Source organism: Ctenocephalides felis, unplaced genomic scaffold (assembly GCF_003426905.1).
Source record: "Ctenocephalides felis isolate EL2017-DRISC unplaced genomic scaffold, ASM342690v1 CF-g0.4_SCAFFOLD_00845, whole genome shotgun sequence".
NCBI classification, from domain to species: domain Eukaryota; kingdom Metazoa; phylum Arthropoda; class Insecta; order Siphonaptera; family Pulicidae; genus Ctenocephalides; species Ctenocephalides felis.
Genome location: NW_020536999.1, coordinates 21491712 through 21496297, shown reverse-complemented (window position 1 = coordinate 21496297; position 4586 = coordinate 21491712).

Sequence of the window (4586 nt, the reverse complement as noted above, 5' to 3'; positions counted from 1 at the left end):
CTTACATCAAAGGATACTGATATTAAAAAGTGATACTATAAAAAATCTAGTTAAAATTTTGACTACCAGAGACTGTAATGAATTAAATTAATTCTATAACTAACAATCAGTCTTCTAATCGATGGGAAATTATATTTTACTGGAGCCGAAAACAATCTGATGTTGCATAATTTTGCTATGCATCCTAAAGTCTTTTTATATAATATTTATTAAAATAAGATCTATTATTTTTTAATATATATTAAATATAAATACAACAAACACGTATACGCTGAGGTATGGTGCATTATTTATTTTGTAAGTAACCTTTGCCATAATTAGTTTTGCATTACCGTGATTTTAATTATTACTAAAGTTGCTGTTTCATATATAAACATTTTGGTCTTCTAAAATATACCTTTTCCGATTTTGGCCTAAACAAATTTTCGTATAAATTTTATATGTGATTGCAACTTTATGTAGATTATATTTGTGATAGATACCGTTATTTGAGTTTTTTGTATAAAAATATATTTATAGTAATGCGTTTTTGCTGCAATTTTAGTTTTAGGAATGATTTTGATTTGCGACTCACAGATTTCTAAATAAATAAATAGAAAATCCGACTTGATTTCAAATTATTGCAACTAAATGAAACTTTTTAGGCATAATTAAAAATACATTGACTGTTGATATTATTTGAACTACAATACTCGCCAGTATGTAATATCTTAATACATTTGTAACATGTATAGTATTATAATATATTATTAGTCAATGATGCTTCATTTATGTATAATAAAATAATTATCAATAAAAAATTATTTACGTTAGAAGATTATTTGAACTTTTGCAGAACCTATACAAAAAGTGTCAAAAATTATCATTGAAATTTATTAACTAATATTTTCTGATACTAAATTACCTAATAATTATTATATGCAAGTAGACTTATTATTTGTTAAATTGATACTAAACTCCTTTTAATTCAATAATTTATATTTTGCTTTTCTTGTATACTTGGGTTCTATACAAGGTTCGAGCAGCCTGATATCAAGCAGCAACGACATCAGTTTTCACTTGGCCATATAAATAGCAAATGTTTCCAAGTAAAAATTTTACTCGGCATCAATAAAAAATTATCATTATTGGTAATAATAAAAATTCATCACATAGATATGGTACAACCACTTGGGTTGCCATAAAAAACCGACATAGTCTGTAAAGTATTAAAAATAACTACGTATATAATCAGGTATTAAACTGGAATGTTGTTTGTGCATTTACCTTGTTAATGTAGTCGGTCAATTTTATGAATTGATCTCGAATGTTATCTAAAATATCAGTTTTCTACAAATTTGTTTTTTACGAAAAGCCACATTCCTGCTTAAGTCCTGCGTGTTTTATATTATAGAAAAATACATTTCTTGTTTGGTAATTACCGCACTGGTAGGTACAATATTTGACGCCATACTTATGAAAGGTTATTAAGAACAAGTAAAAATATATTTAATTAACTTCCCGTAGGGTAAGTTAAAGTAATCGCAAAAAAATCGAAAATGAAAATTTTTATATATCTTTACGTTTCAGAGGTTTCTGAACATTTTGGCACACCTTAGAAAAAATGGATGTATGTGTGTGTGTGTGTGTGTGTATGTATGTGTGTGTATGTATGTGCGGATACAAATTTTCGTCGACGATTTCGGAACACGGATCAACCGATTTGAATAATTCAAAAAACATTCGATTTGTACTGATAAGGAGACGTGCTGATTAGTTTTTGGCGAAGTTAGGTCTAGCCGTTCCGAAGAACGGGGCAAAAAGTGCCAAAACGGTAACTCAGTTTTCAAGAGAACGGAGCGTCCGATTTGAATAATTCAAAAAAACATTTTACTTGTATTGGCAGATGAAGAGTTGATAAAATTTTCATGAAGGCAGGTCTAGCGGTTCGGAGGAGATCTAATGAAAAAAGTAAAAAAAAATGCCATTCGGCGGTTAAAAATGATGATTAGACATATGCACATCAAATTATCAGATATTGTATAGAAATTTTAACAATAAGTATAATTTTTTTTACATTTCTATGGGTTCCGTACCAATGTTTATGCGTTAGACGGCGGCGCGGCACTTGCGCTGTGACAATTCGTCTCTATGCAGTTCAAGCACTACGATTGCTTTGAAAAAAAGTTCAGAATTTCAGAATTCCAAAATATGTCAAAATGAAGAAAACATTTTTCTTTTCAAAAAAATAGTTTGTTTTCAAAAAAAAATTTTTTTCTTTCAAAAAAAAATTTTTTTTTTCAATAATTTTTTTTTTTTTTTAAAAAAAAAGTAATTTTTTGTCATATTCCTAGTTTCTCAATATTATTCGAAGTAATTTTTTTTCAAAAATGTTAATCGTTTTTAAAAAAAAAAATTTTTGGTACGGGAAGTCCCGCAATTTGCCTTAAGGCACGATGCCCTAATTGCCTTAAGACAGAATTCCACTTACAGCTAGTTTACCTTGGAATCTGGTAAGTTCCTGGCTTTGAAGAAACTAAATCTTAATTGATAATCCAAAATTTGGTGCCGCCGTGATTAGAAATAATCATATCCTCGGAACCCCTGTTAAATCTTGAACACAGCGAACTATACGAAAACACTATTGCTCTAATAAAAAGGAAATTATAAATAAAACTCACTGAATCACTAAACAACGAAGCTAATAAAAAAATTACGTAACGTAAAGTTGATTACTGAAACTGAACAGGTCGAAGCCGAAAGGTCGACTGACCTCAAATGAAAGCAAGGATCACATGGTTTTTTGGAAGGAAAGAGACGGGTATCCAGGATTAGAAAGAAATAGTTTTATTGACATATTGCAAAACCGAGGATGGCGACAATATTAATATCGATACCTGTACATTTCTTTATTTTCGTATCTCAACAGCAATCAGAAACCTTACGTCCTGTGAGCTATTGAGCTGAAACTTTTCCTTACTTAGTATTTTAGGTGGTAACCCAATGGTTAATCCATCCATGTTTGATGATTTTTGTTATTAGAATTAATCTAATAGGGCTGACTTTTATTGGTGCCTGGGTGGGGGCTATTTCTCCTTGAAAACATATTGCTTATCACCAATCGTTATCACTGCTGCCTGACAACAGGCTGCTCGAAGTAGTAGATATCGAACCCGGGACCTCTGAATCAAGTCCCTTCGTTCTTAACCGCGCACCTACGGGCGAGCCCTGATACCTGTACATGTAAGAATATTCATTAAGGTGTCACCATAATGTTTCAGAGTTCTCGGCATCCAGAAGTCAGATCGCAGTTTATACATAACAAGTTAGAAATTATATTGCAAACTTTGGTTGATATGCAGTCAGGCGTTTTAGGTAAAAAACCAAACCTAGGGAACACATAAATGTTAAAAAAAAATTATATTTCAACTGCATATTTTGTGATTTGGTATAATATATATAGTGAGTTGAAGTTGCATTTTATGTGTAAAACGCCTGATCGCATAGCAAATATATGGCATTTTGACAGTTTTAATACCATTTTGTATGAGGAGCAATACGTAATATTAGTCTATTTTACGGCAGAATCGGCTCCTAAATTTGAATGCTTGTAGCGAGATTTTTCCAAATCTGCTTCAAAATCTATGCCAGTGTTGTCTACATAAATTTTCTTGACTGAATCTGAAAGTAAAAAGTTATTCACAGTGAATAGTTAATACATTTTGAATGACTGTAAGTAGTTTACTGATTACTCTAAATAGTTTTGTTAATAAAATATCCTTTAATCCAAAGTTATTCATACAGCCACACCAAGAATACTATGCACTAAATTTTGTTTCGTAAATATTTTTTATTGATGTTTTAAATAATGTTTAGTTTTCTCCGTCCAATGTACCTTGGTAGACATCAGCTGAAAATTTGGTATAGCATATTTAAATACAAAAAATATTTTTTATGTCAGAAGTAGAAGAAAACTCACTAATTCTGGGAAGATCACACATCACTAGTTTTCTTAAGAAACAATGGTTATATCGTCGGATTTCCTCAATTGTCGAGCAAAAAGTAATGCATTTTTTAATTTATTCACATAGTCATAAATTTGAATGCAAATACAACTCCTAAATAATCATGTAGTTACAAGCAGCATTAAAAAATAATGTAAAAAAATTATATTTGTAAAACTGCTAATAAAAATAGATTTAAAATATAATACTCACCGCATAGTAAATAAATAAATATATTTGGGTGGTCCTTATATGGATGTTCTCGAAATTCTTGCTCTCAGGGTTCAAAATGCTTCCAAATTCATAAAAACAATGCTGTGACAGTTTTAGCTTTAATATTACCTTTAAGATAGTCCGCACTCCAACCAATTTTTTGGTTCTTTTTCCTAAGAAAATACTGATTTTATGAAATATATCAAATTTTTGTTGTATTTTGTTATTTATTATCAAAATAAGCAGCAAAATACCATGTTATTCTCGAAAATTTAATTCACTTGTCGCTAAGTTTTATAAAACAAAATAGAATTTACCTATGTTATTTCCATAGAAACTTTGGTTGGAGTGCGGACTATCTTAAAGTTAATTTTAACAGCTAAAACTTTC